The sequence below is a fragment of the Echinops telfairi genome, unplaced genomic scaffold (genome assembly GCF_000313985.2).
Source record: "Echinops telfairi isolate 266 unplaced genomic scaffold, ASM31398v2 ScPeMD7_24;HRSCAF=84, whole genome shotgun sequence".
NCBI lineage: Eukaryota > Metazoa > Chordata > Mammalia > Afrosoricida > Tenrecidae > Echinops > Echinops telfairi.
In genome coordinates this window covers 2239971-2262903 of record NW_022103921.1, presented here as the reverse complement: position 1 = coordinate 2262903, position 22933 = coordinate 2239971, and the positions used below count along the sequence as shown (strand labels likewise).

Sequence of the window (22933 nt, the reverse complement as noted above, 5' to 3'; positions counted from 1 at the left end):
AGGAAGTCAATCTTGCAAGCTGAAGCAGGGAACTGCTAAGGCAGCTGCACCCGATACAACCATCACAAAACAAGAGACCCGAGAACTAGAAAGGCGAGGCTTCACCACCCATTTATCCCTCCGCCATTCAACCAGCACCACATGTGGTTATTGGCCAGGCTGGCACAATTAACTAACTCACCTACTAAATCATAAGGATGGAGTAGTCCTCCAGAGCAAAACGTCAATGTGTCAAAGGAATGAACTATCCATCTGTAAGCTCTGATTTTGGTTAAAAGCATTCTCGTTGAAATCTCTGTTGACTGGAGGTGTGCTCCTTTGTTTTCCCCAGCTTTGACGTGAGGCTGAAGGTGACAATCATGACTTTCCGAAATGTCAGTAGCTGTGAAGTTAAATAATCTAAAGGCCAGTACCATCCTTCTTCTTTTTTTTCTTTTTGGTTGGTGATGGTTCTGAATTAATCTCCAAAACATACATAAATTAGGTGTGCAAACGCTCCCTGCTTACGCAATGCGGCCCCTATGTAGCACTGAAGGTGTGAGATAGTGGAGAGTTGACCAGACTCCGGTAGAATCTGTCTCTTTGCCCCATCATGTCTTGATAGCCCCTGCCTACCTTCAGCTATTGGTGTAGAAGCTTTGCCTGTCCGTGTGGTTTTTCTTTTTGTTCGGTTTAGCTGCCCTCCACTTGGCTCTAACTCATTGTGCATGGTAGCTTCATGCACAACGAAGCACCATGGTCCTTAGTCCTGCCCACTCCACATCATTAGTTGTCGATTTGACCACGTGATCCGTACGGTTTTCGTTGGCTGCATTTGGGTAGCAAGTTGCCAGGTCTTTATTCCTAGTCTGTTTTGATGTGGAAACTCCTCTGAAACTGGTTTAACTTTATAGCATCATCCCAGCTTCCATCAAATGATGACTAGGTATGCGGTACCGTGGTCAAGAAATGCACCTGGTTCCCATATGGAAGGCCTGGATTTTAACACATTGGTTGCCCCAGTTGCCTAAGAAGCAGGTAATTTTTTCCCTGGAGGAAGAATCTTGCCTTCTACCTGTTTGCATGCTTACTTAGCAGTTGAGTGATTAACCAATACAGAACCAAACCTCCACATGTGCACTCCAGTGATACTTAAATTCATTGTGTATCAAACAATGGTAATGTGTGGGAGCTTCAAAACATTCATGGAAAAATTAAATGAAAAGATCATGGATTTCACCCCCGCCCTACCAAGCGTTTTGGAGCCTGCTTACATAAATGTCCACGTTTTGAGCGGTTACCATCATAGAGCCTGAAGAAGTGTATTGCACCAGCCATTGCTGACAGGTTAGTTATTTCATTTCATTGAAGGTATGTCTCTAGATTTCTGTTTGAAATAATTTCTATGATATGTAACAGATATATTAATATTCCCTAGGAAATCCTAGGCTGGTGTTACATTCAGTGTAGGTTAAATAGAAGGTCTCTTTATTTGTATCAGAAACCTTCTGGAGTGTTTACTACACGAAGATTGCCTGAGCCCACCCCCAGCTATTCTGGTTCTTTCCCTGCTGCATGGCTCAGATCCTGAGATTTTAAAAGAAGCTTAGGTGACTCTGATGAAGATGGATGCTCTATTTCCTCTTGAGAAACACTAGACCAGAAACCGCAGAGTAAGTTTAAGAGACTATGAGGCCAGAGGTAGCATGGAACCCTGTTTTCTGCATATTGGAGAGGAGTGGTGGAGAACAAATTTATGTGAGACTGGAATTTGACATGATTATGGTGCAGTGGGTTAAGCATTGGGCTGTTAACCACAAGATCAGCAGTCTAAAGCCCTCAGTCACTCTGTGAGAGAAAGATGAAGCGGTTAATTACCGTAGAGACCACAATCTCTGAAACTATGGAGCAGTTCTCCTCTGTCCTGCTGAGTCACTCTCAGTGGAACTCTTGAGATGGCAGTGGGTTTCTGTACAGTGTGGCTTAGCTGCTAACAAAAATGTTGGTGGTTCGAATCCCCCAGCAGCCCAAGTACAGAAAGAGGTGGTCATCTGCTCTAGTCAAGATTGTGGCCATGGATATCTTAGGAGGCAATTCTCCTCTGTCTTTTGGGTCAGTTTGAGTTGTAATTGACTCAGTGGGAGTGGTTGGTGTTGGTATCATGTGACTGGGACATTGGCGAGTCAGTAATAGAATTCTCACCTTCCCTGTAGAAAACTTGGGTTATCACATGGAACAACATAGCAACCTGTGTGATCACGAGGTGTCGAACGGATCACTGAAGACAAAGGGGTGCATAAGCAAATGTGGCAAAGAAAGCTGATGGTGCCCGGCTATCAAAAAGTATAGCGTCTGCGGTCTTAAAGGCTTGAAGGTAATCAAGCGGCCATCAAGCTCAGAAGCAACAAAGCCCACATGAAAGAAGCACACCAGCGTATGCAACTATGAGGTGTCGAAGGGATCAGGTATAAGGCATCATCAGAACAGAAAATCTTACCATAGTGAATGATGGGGGGAGTGCGGAGTGGAGATCCAAAGCCCATTAGTAGGCCACTGGAGATCCCCTTGCAGAGGGGTCTTGGGGAGGAGATGAGCCAGTCAGGGTGCGATGTAACAATGATGAGAAATACAACTTTCCTCTAGTTCCTAAATGTTTCCTCCCCGCTCCCACTACCATGACTCGAATTCGACCTTGCAAGTCTGGCTAGACTAGAGGATGTACACTGGTACAGATAGTAACTTAAAATACAGGGAATCCAGGGCGGATGAGCCCTATAGGACCAGTGGTGTGAGTGGCGAAACAGGGAGGGTAAAGGGAGAATGGGTAGGAAAGAGGGAACCTTATGTGACCTCCTCCCTGGGGGACAGACAACCGAAAAGTGGATGAAGGGAGACGTCAGACAGGGCAATATATGACAAAATACCAATTTATAAACTATCAAGGGCTCATGAGGGAGGGGGGAGCGGGGAGGGAGGGGAAAATGAGGACCTAATGTCGGGGGTTCAAGTGGAGAGAAAATGTTTTGAGAATGATGTACAAATGCGCTTTACACAATTGATATGTGTATGGATTGCGATAACAGTTGTATGAGCCCCTAATAAAATGTTTAAAAAAAAAAAAAGAAAACTTGGGTTATATTCATATCCAGAGTTGTATTGACAACAGCTCGCAACACACTCGTAGTGTGGCTGGAGAACAATGCTTCTGCAACTAATGAAGAGGTGAGCACGAGACTTTAATGAATGCCTTGAGTAACTCTGGGGAGTCCTGAGTCCTTCTGAATATCACCATTAATACAAGGCAAATCCAAAAGTATTGCTACCAGGGTTCAGTTCAGGCACGCAAAGATTTATTCCAAACAGAACATACACAAAGGTGTCTCTGGGATCAATGGGTGGCTGCAGACAAATTCTCTGAGGTCATTTTGACTGGTAGGTGACTGCAGGCTAGTTCTATAGTAATTACGAGCAGGGTGCCTCCAAGGGAAAAGCATCCAGCCAAACAGTGGCAACTGAGGGGATCTGCTGGACCAGCTAAATTCAGCGAGGTCAGCTCAGGAAGTTCGTGCAGCTGTTTGGGGGTTCCAAAGGGACGATATAGGAGTAGAAATCGTGGTGCACCCGTAATCTAGCTAGAGGAATTACTGAGAGGTAAAAAAGGGGTAAACTTGATAGTGGGCTAGGAGGAAGACAAAAGGAAATAGAGAAAAGAACCAGGAAACAGAACTATTTATGGAGGTACAAACATAGAAGTGTACATATATATTATTGCATAACAATAGGGTATTGGCCTATGTATATATATTTATATGGCAGTACATTGAGGCAGTGGAGGGACTGTGGGCCTCTACTTAAGTATTCCCTTAACACAAGAACACATTGTTATAATAATGTGGCATTGGGTGATGCCCACCACTCCGACATGATCACTGAAGGCAAACTGGGTCCATAAACAAATGTGGTGAAGAAAACCCAGCTATTAAAAGACATAGCGTCTGGAGTCTTAAAAGCTTGAAGACAAGCACGTGGCCATTTAGCAGAGAAGCAACAAAGCCCACATGGAAGAAGCACACCAGCCTGTTTGATCATGAGGTGTTGATGGGAACAGGCATCAGAATTCCAAAAATAAATAGCATCTTCCTCCCTCCACTATTATGCTCTCAGTCCAATCACACAATTCCCGCTAGTCTGGTGTACAGACAGTGGCACCGACGAGAGCTTCCAATATATAGAATTCAGGAAAGACAAACCCCCTCAAAAACAGTAATGGGAGCAATGATTCCAGGAGGATGAGGGAATGGAAAGGGGAGGAGGAGGGGAAGGGGGAATGAATAGCTATGACAGCAGAATAACCCCCCTCAGGGGAAGAATACTAGGATAGTAGGTGATGGGATAGAATGGGCAGTGTAAGTTATATATTAATAATAATAAAAATACATAATATATTAAGGGTTCGTGGGGGTGGCAGGGTGGAGGAGGGAGGGAAAAGAAAGGAGCTAATATCAAAGGGCTCAAGAAGAATGATAATTTTTAGAAATTATTGATGCTCATAATTATATATATCCACTTGAGATCATGGATGTAGGGTTTGTTATAATGCATGTAAGAGTCTGCAGTAAAATAATTTAAGAAAAAGAAGCAATGTGGAAATATCTTTTAAAACAAACAAACAAAAAAAGGGGGGCAATATTGGTAGCTATTCTCGAAGGGTACAGGATGATCGTAGAGTTTATTAAGAAAGAAGTTTTAAGAAAATTGAAAGCTGCATTGGTGAACAAAAGCCTGGGAAAATTGTGCCAAGGTGGGGTTTTTTTCCCCCATCACTACAATGTGCCTGCTCATTCTTTGAGATAGCCAAGGGTGTCCTATGAGAATTTCATTGGGAAATCTTACCACATCCACCCTACAATTCTGATCTTGCCTGGTTCAAACTTATTTTTGGTCCCCAAACTAAAAGAGCCTTGAAAAAGTACACGATTTGAGTCTCTTGAGGATGCCAAAACTTCCATTTTGACGTGGGAAATAAAAAAGGGAAGGGCTCTTTGGGCAAGGATACGACAGCCCTAAACACGACTTTCAGAAATGTATGGATGTAAATGGAGGATATGTTGAAAAACAAGAACTTCATATTTTATCTTTAGTTTAATAAAATGCTCTATGATTATATACATTTTGTCTTACCCTTGTACTGCTCAGACTGCTGGGTGTAACCAGAGAAATTATTGAAATAGCTGCAATATGGGGTAATTTCTCCCACCAGTAAACCAGGTGTGTTGAGTTGATTCTGACTCACAGGGACCCTTTCAGTGTAAGAGTTGAATTGTGTATTTTGGGCTTTTAATGGTTGATTTTTCAGGATAAGATTTCCAGGGCTCCTTCCATGGTGCGTCTGGGTAGAATCGAAACTTCCAACCTTTTTGTTATCAGCTGAGCATATTAACCATTTACGCTCCCTAGGGGCTCTATTTCTCGCACAGCTCCATGTCTGTTTCAGGAAGGGCGGGTATAGAATCTAAGAAAAAGGGTTTCTCAAGAATATCTTCTCTATTCCCAATGCACAGAGACTTCTTTTTGCTATGTTTTGTTTTTTAAAATTTTTATTGGGGGGCTCGTACAACTCTTATCACAATCCATCCATCCATTGTGTCAAGCACATTTGTACATTTGTTGCCATCATCATTCTCAAAACATTTGCTTTCTTCTTGAGCCCTTGGTATCAGCTCCTCATTTTTCCCCTCCCTTTCTTACGTGGTGGGCCAACCCCTGGTTTTTCTTGTTGCATCTGCTACTTCCATCCTTGAGCCAAATTTAAAGGCTGTTATGGAAGATAACTGTTCAATAAAAGGAAAAACCTTAAAGATATGCATCATTAAGGTAGGAATTACTCATGCACCTTCATCCTTGCCCTTCATATTCTTGTTGAAAGAACACTACAAGACAGTATGTTAAAATACCTATCTGACTCCTGTTCACCCTACAGGTGGACATCATAGCCCCAGCCCTGTTTCAACCTGGAGCAGATACATTTTTGGCAAAGGCCCTGGTTGAATATATTTGAATAACCATTTCCCATTCTGAAATGCCCTTCCTAGATCTCTTAACCCATGTAACACTCACTCCATGTTTCAAAGGCCCATCTAAGTTCATCCTGCCCCGTGAATCATCACTGATTACCCCAGTCTACTGGGATCTAGCTTTTCCAGAAGTCCTAGTTCAGTTTTATGATCTGTCCTTGCCTTATCTCCTCTACTATATTACAAATGTGTTGCGATCAAGGATCACACACTAGGCATCTAGCAATTGCCCACCATTTGTATTAGAACGTGAAGCCCTAGAAGATGCTCAGTCAATTCCATCTCCATGTTTCACAACAATTTTAATGTAAAAAAGACTACCTCTTTTATTATTAAGTAACGATTTCTGAAATCCTAAGTAGAAAAGTGTGGTCGTTACATAGTTTGTGTCCACTTGAAGTTATGAAAGTGTAGGGATGGAGTTTAGCATGCCAGTCGGGTCACAGCCTGCTGATGCCTCCTTGTGCATGTGATTTTCTCATAGGAGGTTCCTGAGAGCTCCCCCCTCTCTCTCTACCTTCACCTTCATGCTGGGGAGCCATGCTGAGACCTGTGGGAGTCCTGCTCTCACTGGCCTGCGACCTTCCTGCATTCTGCATCATTGCGTATGGTTGTTTGAGTCTAAAGAGTGATTTATGGACTAGTATCAGATTTATGGACTTGATCTGGACTGTGCTGCGATGTTTTCTTGATATACAATTGCTCCTTCATACAAAGCTTTTTCTTACATATGTATGTGTGTCACTGGATTTGTTTCTCTAGTCAACACAAAGGTAACAGATTTTCTAAATGATTCTGGGAAAGGGTGATGGTTAAGAGTATTGTAGTAATTAAATGGGATACATGTTTTTATTAAAACCATGATGATGATGATGATGATATTCCAACATGTAAATGTCACAAATTTTACTTTAATTTTAAGGAAGCAACATAAAATTATATTTGCACTGTCATGCAGCTTTGGGAAAACAAGAATAAAAGTGGAGTGTAAATAAGAAACACAGGGAATCCAGGACAGGTGAACTCCTCAGGACCAGTGGTGAGATTGGCGATACCTGGAGGGTGGAGAGAAGGTGGGGGAGAAGGGGAAACAGATTACAAGGATCTACATATAACCTCCTCCCTGGGGGACAGACAGCAGAGAAGTGGGTGAAGGGGAACGTTGGATGGTGTAAGATAGGACAAAGTAATAATAATTTGTAAATTATCAAGGGGGCGCGGGGAGGAGGGGAAAAAATGAGGAGCAGATATCAGGGGCTCAAGTGGAAAGCAAATGTTTTGAGAATGATGAGAGAAACATGTATAGGAGTGCTTGACATAATGGATGTATGTGTGGATTGTGATCATAGTTTTACGATCCCCCAGTAAAATGATTTAATGGGGAAAAAAAGAAAACGGTTTTATTTGGGTGCTGGATTAATGGATTAATGGATTAAAATGCCATTATACTATTGTCATTATAGATGAAAGACAGACAGTTTTGATGCTGTCATCTATGGGATGAAGTATACAGAGTCTATGTATAACATATTCGACTTACTACAAACCACACTTACCATATATACTTGAGTATAAGCCAACCCGAATATCAGCTAAAGCACCTAATGTTACCACAAAAACTGCATTAAAAATGTGCTGAAAAACTCGGCTTATACACGAGTATATACAGTATTACCATCAGGGTTTTTTTTTTGTTTTGGTATCATTGGTAATATGAAATAAAAATAATAACATTTTTAGATATGTTTACAGCCCCAAAACATAAATAAAGATCAGATTTATAAAGATTCCTTTGCCATCAAGTTGATTCTCACGCGTAGCAACCCCATAGATCTGAACAGGGTTTGCAAGTCTATAAATCTAACTGGAAGCAGACTGTCTGTCGTATCTTTCTCCTTCGGGGCTGATTGCGGGTTCAAACTATTGACCATTTGGTCAATAGCCAAGTGCTTAACCACTTGCACCACCAAGGCTCAATTTATAAAGCTTTAGCTAATAAAATGTATTAATGAAGAAAATAAATATTTGACTTATGCCAGAACTGATTTACAGTGGTAGAAGTGTCAGAATGGAAACCTATAGTTAGTCAGGGATTGTGGGTACTCAATATCTTGGGATTGAAAGTTCAATAGTTCTATAAAGAGCTCAAAGCCTTAAACAGATGAACTAATTATGATACTCTCTATAGGAGCTATTTTTCAGAAATGGCTAATATGTCTTAGGAGAGCCATTCTGGAATTCTGCCATTGATCGCTATTGTAAGCTATGTACTGTATTTCAGTCTCCCTCAAAGAGTAGAATTACTAGTAGGAGATCTGTAAGTAGGACCTACAACTGTCTTAAAACCTTAAACTTCTTTTGTTCAGAATCCAAGTACAAACTCTTTGGGGGACTCTTGTGTTTTGTTTGTATGGCAGGAATCAATTCCTGGTCTTTGAATCATCATGTCCTTTCCCCACGTAACAATGTCCTGTGGGGTTTTCAATCAGGGGAAAAGGCAGTGCACTGGGGTAAGATTTTGCTATCAATATCTCATCATCTCTTTTCATTTGCTGTGCCAGGGGCAACACTGGTTTTTAAAGAAGCGTTCAGGGAAATGATTGGCACTCAGTGAGTGGTTGCTATTGAATAGTAAAAGCCAAGAGCTAATTTGGAGTCTTTATATAATGTTCTTTGTTTAAAAAAATCAAGAGAAGAAAGTCCAAAATTAGAATATGAAGAACGAGAGCAGGGCTGCACCATACTGTTTTAATTGGTCGTTTACACATGAGAAGAATCAATAATTTCTTTTGGAGTTTCACATCAACCGCTTCATTTTGATCAAGTCTTATAATTAATCAGCTTTGAATAAAATGAATCAGCTGTAATTTTAACCTTAGGTTTTTTTTGTCCCTCTGCAATTGCTACAGCGATATAAGAAATAGCTTATCTCACTATATTCAAAGCTTTGTAAATGATGTGTTAGCAGTATTTGGAAGAACACCAACTTACCAATTCACTCATGAGTTTCAGCAATCACCTTTTCCCTGCGTTCCCACTACCTATTAAAAACACATTGATTGACATGTGAATGCAATTTTATGTTCTTCAGAAATTACACTTGTTTTAGACTTACCTGGCAGGGGAGACACCAGGGCGAGGCTTGTCCGTTGCACTGCGGGTGTGCTGACCCCTGCGATTTCCCTAAATGCAGAAACTCAACTGCATAATTTGTGGTAGTGGGGGACTGCATGCCTGCCCTCCCCTGAAAAGAAAGAAAGAAAAAATTACACTTGGTTTTATTTGAAACATCACATAATAAATATAGTACTCACTATATTTCTAAAACGATGGCTGGCACCATGGGGTGAGAGCCATGACACAAATAGTAAGATTATGGATTTTGTCCTCCAAGACCTTAGAATATAAATGGAGAAGAAACTGGACTCACCTGAAACCTTCCGAGAATAATTGACTTCTAATGGGTTGTGTGAACTGAATAAATGTATTTTCAAATTGGAAGAAAGCCTGAGTAGCTTCTTAGGGAATTGACACTAGAGGGGCGTGTCTTCTGAGGCTGCTGCTTTCCCCTGGTCTGATCTTGCCTTCTTAGTGACTCGTTGTTGAAGGTGCCTTTGAATCAGTGCCAACTCATAGCCACTCTATGTCCAACACAATCTCCCAATTGCACCATGGCCTGGGTTAGACATTTGTGAGTTCTCAAAGTCGCATCCTTGCTTTTTAACACTTTAAAGAGGTCTTGCACAGCAGATTTACCCAATGTAATAATACCTCTTTGATTTCTGGATTGCTGCTTCCGTGAGCTTTGATTGTGAATCCAAGCAAAATGAAATCTTACCATTGAGTTGCCCAGCGGGAGGCTACATTTCTCAAGTTCCTTGTGGCTAAGGGTGACCATGGAACAACTTATTTTTCAGAGGGATGTGTGTGTATGTGTGTGTGTGTGTGTGTGTGTGTGTGTGTGCATTCCTTCTAGGTTATGGGATTGAAGACAAGGACTGTGTCCATACGTTGAAAAGTAATTTACTGGTGTGGAAACTCATGAATTCCCTGGTCTCTGACCCACCTTTCTTGACTTTGAAGTGATACAATAAGGAAGAAAGCAAGACCTGAACCTCTGACCGTCTGATAAAAGGGACCTGACACAAAATCCGAGGCTTTCAGATGATCTGACGTGGAGTTGGTTGAATTTCTCAGATAGGTCGACTAATGTTCTGAGTCAGATGAGGAGATACCGATTTTTTAATCACTTTAACGCCGCTATTACCACGATTGCTTGTCAGTGCTGTGGCTCCAGCAGGCAGGATTAAGTGTTTAATGTGAAAATATTATTGTTTTAAATGTTTTCATTTTCTAAATGAGCCGTAACACCAGCTCTGGCTTCTTTAAACGTTTGAAAAGCAAGGATGTTGAATATTGAGGTACACCCGAGCCAAGCCATGGTATTTTCAGTGGCTTCATATGCGTGTGAACGTTGGACAGTGAATCAGGAAGGCTGGAGAATGGAAGCATTTGAAGCGTGGTGCTGGCAAAGGACATTGAAAATACCATGCACTGCCCACCGAACAAACGTCTGTCTTGGAAGAAGTACAGCCAGAATGTTACAACTTTGGACTTGATGTTATCAGGAGAGATCAGTACTTGAAGGACGGCCGCATGCTTGGTGAAGCAGAGGGGCGGCACAAGAGAGAAAGGCTCTCAGCAAAATGGATTGACACAGTGGCTGCAACAATGTGATTAGACATAAACACAATATTGAGGATGGTGGAGAACCTGGCCGTGTTTCATTCTGTTGTACATCGGGCTCCTGTGAGTCTTCACCAACTTGATTGCCCCTAACAACAATAATACAGCAACAACAACATTATCTTGAGCCTGCTTATTAGAGTGGTCAACAAATAGAGATGGATAGAATTTAGATTAGCAAAGGAGTAGAAGGGCATTGTACGTTAGGGAGCACCATGAGCAAATGTACTATATTGGACTAGACATGGTGAAACTGAGTTAGCAGTTCTTGGCCTCCAGGTATTTCCACTTTATAAAAGGTACACACGTTACCAAGTATTCCTTATTTAAATCCATTTGGTCAGAAGACCTGCTTTGCTGGAGTTGAATTCTTTTATAGGTCATGAGACATTTTGTTGCAGCCTAACAAATGGCCTGTCTCGGAGAATGTTTCCTCCGTCGTTAAGCAGGATGTATATTCTGCTGTCATTGAGTGGAGTGGATTATACATGCGTGTGAAGGTCTAGTTGGTAAAAGTATTGTTCAAGTCAACTCTTCTTTTTGAGCTATGTCTAGTTGTTCTATACTTTTTAGTTAAAGTGAGGATTGAAAATGTCCATTATTATTATTACCGAGTTGTTCATTTGCTTCTTTATTTCCATCAGTTTTGCTTCATGTCTTTTTGAACACTTGTTAAATGACTGTATAGTTATAGTTATGGTATTTTCTTGATGGATTATTTTGATGATTATTAAATTTTTTTTGTCTTCAATAACTTTTTTTGGTCTTCATTTTTTTTTTCTTCCTGAGATCAGTTATAACCATTCCATTTTGTTTTGGTTACTATTTTCATGGTATATCTTTTTCCTTTATTTTTATCAAATTTGTGTCTTTAATCTTCCAATGTGTTTCTTGTAGACATCATAGTTTTTAAAATCCAGTAGGTAATTATATTGCTTAATTTAAATTACTTTAAAAAGACATTGTTCCTATAAAGCTTCATTTCTCCTTCTTTGTTCTGTTTTTGTCATACATCTTTAAACATGAGGCTTAAAAGTTCATGGGAAAATTCCATTATTTTTTATTTCCATTTTTCACACACTTTTTAAAAAGTCCTCTTGTACATTGTTGCTCATCAAGTCAGGTTTACATTGTTACTTTATGTGATTGTTTTTTAAATCTGGTAGAATGAAAAGAATTAGCAACACAAATATAGTTATATTGCTTTTTTATATTTGCGTAGGTAAATATACACCATTATAAAGGTACAAATATGGAAAATATCCATATCTGTACTCACAGAATGCAGGAATTATTGAACAAATCATGAATATATCATGAAAATAGAATTGTGCTGAAGATAAACTTAAAAACATTGCAACAGTACATCAACAGGGCTTTCATCTTGTTTGGATATACAATCTTTGCTCATGGCAGTGGCAGTGAAGAAATCATATGGCCTATTGCATTGGCCAAATCTGTTGCACACAACCTGTGTTAGACAGGGTTCTCTACAGAGATAAAACCAGATTGCTGATATATATATAAACACAAGTAATGAACTGTTCAATTATAAACAGACAGACAGATAGATAGATAGATAGATAGATAATAGAAGAAATGAACAGTTAAATTATAGAGCAGCACAAATGGCTCAGTGCAACTCACTCCCGTGAGATAGTTGTGAGACACTAGCAGTCCTTCAAGTCTTGAGGGCCGTCCTGTAGTCCTCTGGAGAGGGAGAGAGCGAGAGAGTGCTAGGCTATCCCAGCACAGGCAGCAAAACAGCCAGGCAGGTCACCAACTGTCAGCCAGGTCACCAACTGCCAGTCCCCAGCTCCAGAGATGTCTTAAAGGGACCTCAACTCACAGCGACACAGTCCACAGGCTAGGCGTCCCACAGGTAGTGTAGCCTGTAAATTGAGGCACAGAACAAGCAAGGCAGCTACACACTGGTCCAATGATCAAAGAGCGAGAGACAAGAAAGGTGAGGCTCACCGAGCCATTTATCTCTCTGCCCTTCAATTAATCCCACTTGTGTTTATCGGCCAGGTTGGCACAATAAACTAACTATCTCACAACCTCTTTAAAGTGTTGAAGAGCAAGGGTGTCACGTTGATTACTAAATTGCACCTGACCCAACCCAGGATATTATCAGTCACCTCCTATGTCTTGGACGGTGAATGAGGAAAACAGAAGAAACTGATGCATTTGAATGATGGTACTGGTGAAGAATAATGAAGAAAATCCTGCACTGCTAGAACAAACCAATATCTCTTGAACAAGTACAGCCAGAAGGCTTTTCTGAAGGAAGGTTTTGTCTCAAGTACTTTGAGCATGTGACTGGCGAGACCCGTCCCTGGAAAGACATCATGTTTGGTAGAGTAGATCAGCGAAAACGAGGATGAGCCTCCAGGAGATGGATTGACATAGTGGTTGCAACAATAGACATACGCTTAACAACACTTGTGAGGATGATGGGCTCTGTTTCATTTTGTTGTTCCCAGGGTTGCTGCAAGTTAGAACCAACATGACAGCAGCCAACAAGCAAACCGATTGCTACTATTAGTTGCTTTTATCTCGTCATATATATTTGATTTACCATCGGGTGTCCTATCATTTGAGCTTAAGGACTCATTTCTCTTGGCTCGTGTTAAGTCCTTTCGGGTTCTGTTTGTCATGTATCCCTGATTGCTCCTTCGTTTTGGAAGGACTGTTGTGTGAGATGTTGATTTCTTGGTTGACATTATTCCACTTGAGCCTCTTTTTCAAATGATCTTATGTGGAGTTTGTTGAATTTCTCAGCTATGTAGACACATGGTCTGAGTCAAATGTTGCTATTTTGAGGAATTGTATCTTCAAGTATTGCTTCTCCCATTTTCTTGGTCTCTTCTTCTTCGAAGACCCAGACTCTAGTATGTGCGCATGCTTGAAGGTGTACCACCGCTCTGTTCTTCACACTTGATCATAGCAATTGTGCTGCCTTTGATTTATCTGATCACATCTGCGGCTGACTCCCTGTAGTGAGTTTCAATGTTTTCATTTATAATTCTCTCCAGTGCCTGAATTGTTATTTGGTTCTTTATTTAATGCTTATTTCTTTATTGATTTTAGTTATTTTGGTCAGGTATTGCCCTCATGCTTTCTTTTACTTCTTTAGACATCGATTCCTTTATCTCTTGGAACATAATTTGATTGTTCACTTCCACCCCTTACTTTGGGGTTATACTTTCTTATTTCCTTGCCGGTCTCATATTTTTCTTTTGATAAGTGAGTGTTTTCACACTGGACAGTCTTCAAATCAGATCAAATTCAATAAGTTTGCAAGCTGAATTTACAGATAACCACCAGGGACGTCAATACTTTTTAATGAAAAATACTTTGAAAGAGCTCCGGCCTCCTTCCAACATCTTCTGAGCTCCTGATTTGTTTTTTAGTCTCAAATGTGGCCTATTTTTTTTCTTTTTTTAAAAAATTATTTTATTGGGGGCTCGTACAATTCTTAACACAGCCCATACATACATCCATTGTGTCAAGCACATATGTACATTTGTTGCCCTCATCATTCTCAAAACATTTGCCTTGTACTTTAGCCCCTAATATCAGCTGCTCATTTTCCCCCTCCCTCCCCACTACCCCCTACCTCATGAACCCTTCATAATTCATGAATTATTATTGTTTTGTCATAAGTTACACTGGCCGACGTCTCCTCCTGCCCTCTTCTCTGCTGTCCATCCCCCAGGGAGGAGGCTATACACAGATTCTTGTAATCTGTTCCCTCTTTCTACCCCACATTCCCTCCACCCTCCAGGCATCACCCCTCTCACTACTGGTCCTGAAGGGGTCATCTGTCCTGGATTCCCTGTGTTTCCAGTTGCTATCTGTACCAATGTACATCCTCTGGTCTAGCCAGATTTGTAAGGTAGAATTGGGATCATGATACTGGGGGGGAGGAAGCATTTAAGAACTAGAGGAAAGTTATATGTTTCATCGTTGCTACGCTGCACCCTGACTGGCTTGACTCCTCCCCTCAACCCTTCAGTAAGGGTGTGTCCAGTTGCCTACTGATGGGCTTTGAGTCTCTACTCTGCACTCACCCACCTTTGCAATTATATGATTTTTTGTCCTTTTATGCTTGATACCTGATCCCTTTGACAGCTCGTGGTCACCCAGGCTGGTGTGCTTCTTCCATGTGGGCTTTTTTGCTTCTGAGCTAGTTGGCCGCTTGTTTATCTTCAAGCCTTTAAGACCCCAGACACTCTATTTTTTAATAGCCGGGCACCATCAGCTTTCTTCACTATATTTGCTTATGCGCACGTTTGTCTTCAGTGATCGTATCAGGAAGGTGGGCAACCACTGATATGATTTTTAGTTCTTTGATATCTGATAACTGGTCCCTTCTACACCTCGTGGTCAGACAGTCTGGTGTGTTTCCTCCATGTGGGCTTTGATGCTTCTTAGCTAGATGGCCGCTTGTTTGTCTTCAAGCCTTTAAGACCCCAGATGCTATATCTTTTGAAAGCCAGGCACCATTAGCTCGGCCTGTTATTTTTGAGGGTAGTGTGAAGCTAGAGACCAGGGGATGCTACCAGGGAATGTTAAAACTAGATGTTCACTGAGGTTCAACCATTTTTCTCAAATAATGATTCCCCGGGTAGCTGCCTTTACTTAATTTGCAAAATTTGTAAGTATTGATTCAATAATATTTCCGTATTTTCTCCATGTGTTTTGAATAAGATAATTTTCTATGGTTCTTTACTCTGCCATTTATATTGGCTACACGGTTTCTTCTTTACTTTTTGAATTCTTTTGAGTTTTATAATTCTTTTAATAATTTGAGGTAATAAAAATTATTTAAATTATCAATGAAGGCTTTTACTTTATCATTTTAGAATTGTGCAGAACATGTATTGTTGTTATGTGTAGTCTCTTGTTCTTAGAAATAGAACTTTTGAATTCAGAGCTAACATATTTAAAAATTCAAGTCTAATAGTTTACACACACATTTGAGTTTTTATTTTTAATAAAATTCTTTAAGTAACAACTATGTAATTTTCCTATCCACTATGTAAATATTGGTGACTTACATTCTCCTAACCCTATGAGGAAAGTGTTGCTCTTAATCTCATTTTGCAAAATGAGGATACCAAGAGCCCAAGTAGCAAGAAAATATTTTTTAAATGATGATGGCAACATATGTACACATGTGCTTGACACAATGGATGTATGTATGGATTGTCATAAGAGCTGTACGGGCCCCCAATAAAATGATTTTTAAAAATGATAAGATTCAGTAACAGTAAAAAAAAAATCTCATTTTGCATCGAAGGAATGTAATCATAGAGAGGTTAAGAACCTTGACAGAGTTCAAGTTGATCATGAGTAGCATAGTCGGAATTCAAATCCAGGTAGGGAGACTCCAAGATTTATTCACTGTAGTCATTCTGCTCTGCTAACTCTCCAAATTATTATATTTATGATATTGTTGATTTCATTCCTTTTAAAGAATCTTGAGTGCATGCTTTTTTTTAGACCCAGTGAACAAGGCAGATGTTTTGTCTAGCATTAAGGTGCTAAAGATAGGAAGCATGAGATTACAAATATTAAACAAATAATTTTATAAAATATAAGTGGCACAAAGAAAAAAATTCAGTATTTCATAAAGCTTTTGCAGGGAAAATAAGAGTTTTGCCTCGAGTTGCCATTGAGGGGCTAGAAAATATTCCTTTCAGAAAGTAAGTTACCAAATTTAGAACTGAAAATGGAATCGATTTTCCCTAAACCCCAGGTTTTATATTTGTGTTTATGAATTATTGCTTCTGTTAGATGCCAATTTATTTTCTTTGTTTCCCCCTCCCTTCTACCCTTTGTGGGAGGAGGGTGATAATCTCACATACCCTGAGTTGCAATCACTTTGATCGCAGCAGGTTTTTGGTTCTTATTTTTTTTAAATAATTTTATTAGGGGCTCATACAACTCTTATCACAATCCTTACATACATCAATTGTGTAAAGCGCATTTGTACATTCATTGCCCTCATCATTCTCAAAACATTTCCTCTCCACTTAAGCCCCCGGCATCAGCTCCTCATTTTCCCCCTCTCTCCCTGCTCCCTCCCTCATGAGCCCTTGATCACTTATAAATTATTATTTTGTCATATCTTGCCCTGTCCGACGTCTCCCTTCACCCACTTTTCGGTTGTCCGTCCCCCAGGGAGGAGGTCACATATAGTTCCTTGGTTTTTGGTTCTTATCGCTTACTTTTATTCCCTCGTTACTTCTTTCTTGACTTTCGGATACCTCATCAAAGAGCCATCATTAGATTCAATAAGTATATTTCTTTCATTTTGTGATAATATTTGGCATAAGAAGGGAGTTTTCTTAGCACCACCTGAACACTTTGTCCAACTTGACTATTTTAAAACGTTAGTTATATTTGATTTCTCCCATCAAAATCCATGAGATATTAATAATGTTATAAAATCAAACCCAGTTAATTTCATTTTACTTTTAAACAACGTGGGCCAGTAAATGTCTTAGTACATAGGAAAATGTTCTAATTGCCTAAATAACAGCTGTAGATTTTCTGTTGTGGCTTTAGTTTTATGGGGACGTAGCTACTGGTCTTCTTGGGTCTTTATGTTGGTGTTCTCAGTCAGTCACTTGGCAACCTCTTTAGTTACAAAGGCAAGTTCTCATTGTCTGTCAACACAATACATTTCTTGTCTATAGTATTAGCTCCTCCGTGGTTCTGCAAAAGTAATGTGGTACTGCAATTTTTTCCTTTGACGTGTCTCCTATCTGGTGGCTCATGACTGTGATGAGATACTTTTTCTTTAAGAAACGATCATTGCTTCTTAGTCTGTATGTTCTAGTCTTTGATGATGTAATTGAAAAAGAATTATTCACAGAAACTTCCTCGTTTGTTGGTGTTTGTCTCAGCTGAGTTCTCTTGAAAAGAACACCAGGGAAGCTTATATATGTATCTATAGAAACACATTTGTGTAAAGAAAATGGTCCGTATGTTCTGGAGGCAGGCAAGTCCAATTCCAGGCAGGCGCAAGTCTGTAGGTCAGATGTTAGGTTTCTCCTGACAGTAGGACTGCAGGGTCTCACGAAAGATTGGAAGCCCACAGGCTGGTGGTTGTAGAGGAGGATGAACTCAAAGTCAGCACACCAAACTTGTGGGTGCACGGGTTACGGTGCTAATGTCAGCAGGTTTCTGAGGGCCCTTGGGGTCAGCAGGTCCTATGGCAGGCTGTTGGCTCAAGTCCAAAGAACCAGAGGGCAAATGAACCAAATGCAGGGCCCAGATCCAGAAAAAAAAGCCACTGTTTCCCACATCATCATCAGTGACTTATATTGGAAGCACACCACAATCTGGAGGCATTTAATATTATCCAGTTTGTCACCTGAGTAAGGGTATTAAATTATACCTGAGTCTTTTCCAATAGTGGAGGTATACAGCGATTGGCTGTGATTACATTGTGTTAACAGAGAAAAGATTGAAGTTGTGAAGGATTTTTTGTTGTTTAAATTGACAATGACTGCTCATGGAAACAGCATCCAGAAGATTAAATAAAACATTGCATTTGGTAACTCAGCTGCGCAGGACCTTTTTAAAGTGTTGAAAAGCAAGGATGTTATTTTGAGGACTGAGGTGCATGGACACAAGCCATGGTGTTTTCAATCTCCTCATATTAATGTGAAAGCTGAACAGTAAATGAGGAAGACAAGAATAGATGAAATGGAATTACGGTGCTGGTGAAGAACATTGAACATACCACAGACTATCAAAAGAACCAACCAATCTGTCTTGGAAGAAGTACATCCAGAAAACTCCTTAGAAGCAATGATGGCGAGACTTCGTCTCATGTATTTTGGACATAACGTCCGGAGAGACTGGTCCCTGGAGAAGGATAGCATGCTTGGTAAAGTAGCAGGGCTGTGGGAAAGAAGGGCCTTGGCCAGATGGATTAATATGTAGTAACAGCAGCATCTTGTGTCAGATGAGAGCTCAAGGGAGGTTAAAATGAGATGATAACTGCCACACCATGGAGAACGCTGGCATAGCCAAGTTGACACAAAACATTAACGATCACATTATTCCTTTTTTTTTTTTAAGTCTAGTGTGTTAGGCAGGTTGCCTAGAGAAATAAATCCAGTGACACACAAATATGTATAAGAGGTTTATATAAAAATTAATTTCATATCAAGAAGGTAACCCAGCCCAGTCCAACTCAAGTTTTTAAATCCAGTGCTAGTCCATAAGTCCCCCTTCAGACTCATGTCGCTTCCGACTGGTGATTCATAAAAGTGAAGCGGGAAGATCACAGGACAGTGGGTGTAGAAGCACGTGGGTCCAAGGTATTGGAAAAATGGCAGGATGCTGAAAGCTTTCGGGGTCCGGCAGTCCACATAGAGCCACCCCTAGCAGTAAGCAGAGTTCCAGCAGGAAGTCCGAGGGATGAGAGAGAGAAAGAGACTGACACACAGAGAGAGACAGTGTGTATTTCTGTTTCCTCCCGTATAAGCAGGCCACACTCCCAAGGAAGCATCACCAGGTGGTGACCCGATGGACAGGTTGAATTCCACGCCTACGCTTTATGGACATAAACTCTAACTGCCACATCTACAACCTATCTATCCAGTTTATTACTCTATTCAGTATTGTATAACAGCAGCAATCCATTTATCAGACATTGTATTGTAGATTGATCAATTGTTGGATTACCTTGATTGTAGAGTAAGAAAACAATAACAACCAAAACCAAAAAAAACAGGAGCAATAAAAAATACTCACTGCCATTCACTTGATTCTAACTGAAAGATATGATAAACTTAGGATGTGTTTTATTCAACAAGGTATCGAATGAAAAGTAAAATTTCAATTTATTGTTTGAATCAGATTTTAGAGGAGTATATATTTTATAATAGATATTAAGTGAATTTGACGTTTGTCTGTTGGATGTAGGTTCTGCTGGAAAGGAATAGTGGGATAAGACTGTTAGATTCTAACTTAAAGGAGGCTTTGTGGTTCAGAAAAAATTTATGCTGAAGTATAAGAGAGGAAGGAGTAAAAGATTCATCTGAATGACTTCCAGAGAAACAAGCCACACATAGTAAGCTAGGATATATTTTTAAAACAGAGTGATTTCAATATAATGTGTTAGATTGGGGAGTCTGGAGAAGAAAAAGATTTATATTATTTATATCAAGAAATGGCTTGCACAGTTGTAGGAGGTGGTAAGTCCACTCTGGTTCAAGCCAGCCTTCTCCTGACTCTTGGAAGCTGGCAAACGAAGCAGGACGACAAAGCAGACTTGGTGGGGGGGACACAGGCTGAGAGGTAAAGGAATCCAAAGTTGGCTAAATGAATCCAATGTCGATAGTCTGCGAAGGGCTTCTGGGATTGGCAGGTGCAACAGACACACTCTCTAGCTCCTGCAGAAGGCAAAGGGTCAAAGAGGATTGGACTCTGCTTGGTCTCTCTCTTAGATCCCCAAGTAGGTGTCATCAGGCTGCGGCCTGATTAACGGGTTGGACTCCATCCTACTTTTACCTAGTAGTGGCAAGTTGACATCATCCCCGACCATCATATATCCCATTCAAATCAAAGCACTAAGGACAGGCGCTCTGAATTGGAGATACTAATTTCTGATAAGGCTATTTCTCTTTAGGCTGGAAGACCACAAGCTGCTGGTTGTAGAGAGGGGAACTCTACTTAGCATATTCCATAACTCTAAGGATAATTAATGATTGCTGTTAGCTCCGTGAAGAACGCCAACCAGATTCTCAAAACGGGAGTGTTGCATTGATGAGAAAAGAAAACAAATTGCCTGTCATTTTCAGTTCTAATAACACAATAAAATAGGTGGAGTTTGCAGAAAGAGTTTGCAGAAGGAAGGGTGAAGAGGAAAACCAGTAGTAAAATCTCTCTAGCAGTACAAGATTTTGGAGGGCCTGTATAGAATTTGTGTCCTGACTATCAAAATAGCATCTGTCACCGGTGAAGAGTGATTAAATTGCCTGCATTCAGATTTTACTAGATGTGCTCGATATATTTAAATTTCTGGAAATACAATGCTAGACCACTTTCTGGTTCTGCCACTAATTCGTGGTATGACCATGGATCCATTTACAATGATGGGAAAGAAGGGTTTACACGAGTTGCCTTGGACATGCTCTCTTGAATCTTCCTCCTGGAGAACCAGGTAGCTTTGATCATCAGCTTTTGGACAAAGCGCTATTGTCCTCCCGACACTAAGGTCCTATTTAGTCACTGTCTCAGGAAAACTTGCTGGTGCGAAGCTCTGCAATAAGAAGCTGACAGAGGAGCCACTTGTACCATAGTTAGACTTTGGAGCTCTGGGGGGTATAATACTAAAGTCACTTTTTAAAATGCTTTGATATTGGGAAAGCATTACCTTCAATATATTTAATGGATCCCTTTCTTGGGTAAATGCCTGTTGCATTTTTTAATCTCTGGATTCTTCTCAGCAACTAAGCAGAAATTCAAAACGCCTTCACGGCTCGTATCCATTTTGGTCTGTAGTATGAGTCTGGAAATAGTCGGTGTCAGGAGTCTTCTCCGTGAGACCATCATGCACAGGTGTGCAAAGGTCTGCAGCCAGAATGGATGGAGGAGGAGACCCCTTGAATCGGTAGCCCACTGAAGATAGGACGATCCAAGGCCAGGAATCCACGATGCAACCGTGTCCTGCTTGGGATATGTGTCATGAAAAGCTGAGCCTGCATATTGGCTCATTCTGGTCGCTTTCCTTGGAGGCTGAGCTTTAAAACCCAGGGACTACTCAAAGGGCTGTTCTGAGCATGGCTTTGAAAAGTTTGTGATTGTTTAACACAAAACTGCAAATAAGGAACACATGTCTGGTTACCTGAGGACATTGTTGTTGTCTGGAAAATCCATTTACCCACAGCTGTCCCTAGCTCCAGGAGTCCCTGATGGATAGCCTGGCTCAGCATCTCTTGCATATCTCTTCCTCATCGTGTGCCAGACATCTGTTGTCTCAGATACATCATTTGCTTCTCATGTTTCCATGAGACCATGCGTGCTGCTGATACAGGGTAGTTTTTTCTTTCCTTGCAGAAAAAATGCAAACGTAGGTTTGATCGAGCTGCTTATTTGTTTAATTATTTATGATGTGTTACCTGGGAGCCCAAGTGGTACAGCAGTTAAGTTTGAACCAAAAGGGAAGTGGATCGAACCCACCAGCTCCCCTTCAGGAAGAAGATGGGGCAGGCTTCTCCTGGAAATATTTACAGCCCTGGAAGCCACTTGGGACCCTTCTTCTTGGTCCGGTTGCGTTGCTATGAGTCAGAATCCACTCTCCAGCAGTGGCCCATTAGTTACATTTCACGCTTAGGGCATAAAGCATTATCTATTATCCACGGGGATTAAATCATTGTGCATTTTGCTTTGTAAATGCCTACAAGACGCCTAAGTCTGTCAGCTCTCCATACTCCTGGCTTATGCCAACTGTGTCATTTCACAACTATGATATAGTATTTTCATTTCAGCTGAGGTGGCGGGAGGTTATTTTTTCTCACTTATGAAAATGTGTAGTATGTAATATTTATATATACAAATAGATAGAACAATAAAAAAGTAAAAACTAAATTAATACTGTTGTTCTCCTTCTCTACTCCATCTCCCCACTTCCCCTAGCCCCAGAGGTAATCAGTGTTCAAAATTGCATTTTAATTTATAGCTTTATCATATAAGGATTATATACCTTTATATATCATTTATTATTGCTTATTTTGTCATCTCAAAATGGGTCTTATATATAATTTTCTATGATTATTTTGGGGGAAACAATTGTATTTCTTTTTTTTTTAAATCGTTTTATTAGGGGCTCATACAACTTTTACCACAATCCATACATATATCAATTGTGTAAAGCGTATTTGTACATTCATTGCCCTCATCATTCTCAAAACATTTCCTCTCCACTTAAGCCCCCGGCATCAGGTGCTCATTTTTCCCCTCTCTCCCCGCTCCCCCCTCCCTCATGAGCCCTTGAAAATGTATAAATTATTATTTTGTCATATCTTTCCCTGTCCGACATCTCCCTTCACCCACTTTTCTGTTGTCCGTCCCCCAGGGAGGGGGTCACATATAGTTCCTTATAA

The 22933-nt window shown here is 40.5% G+C and overlaps 1 protein-coding gene and 1 pseudogene across 1 annotated transcript in view; both read left to right on the top strand.

Moving 5' to 3' along the window:
• HS6ST3 (heparan sulfate 6-O-sulfotransferase 3) overlaps positions 1–22933 on the top strand; it is a gene marked incomplete at its 5' end in the record, with an annotated part of 1085728 nt that overhangs the window by 271738 nt on the left and 791057 nt on the right. The window lies entirely within an intron of this gene.
• LOC115869363 lies at positions 9161–9300 on the top strand (annotated as a pseudogene).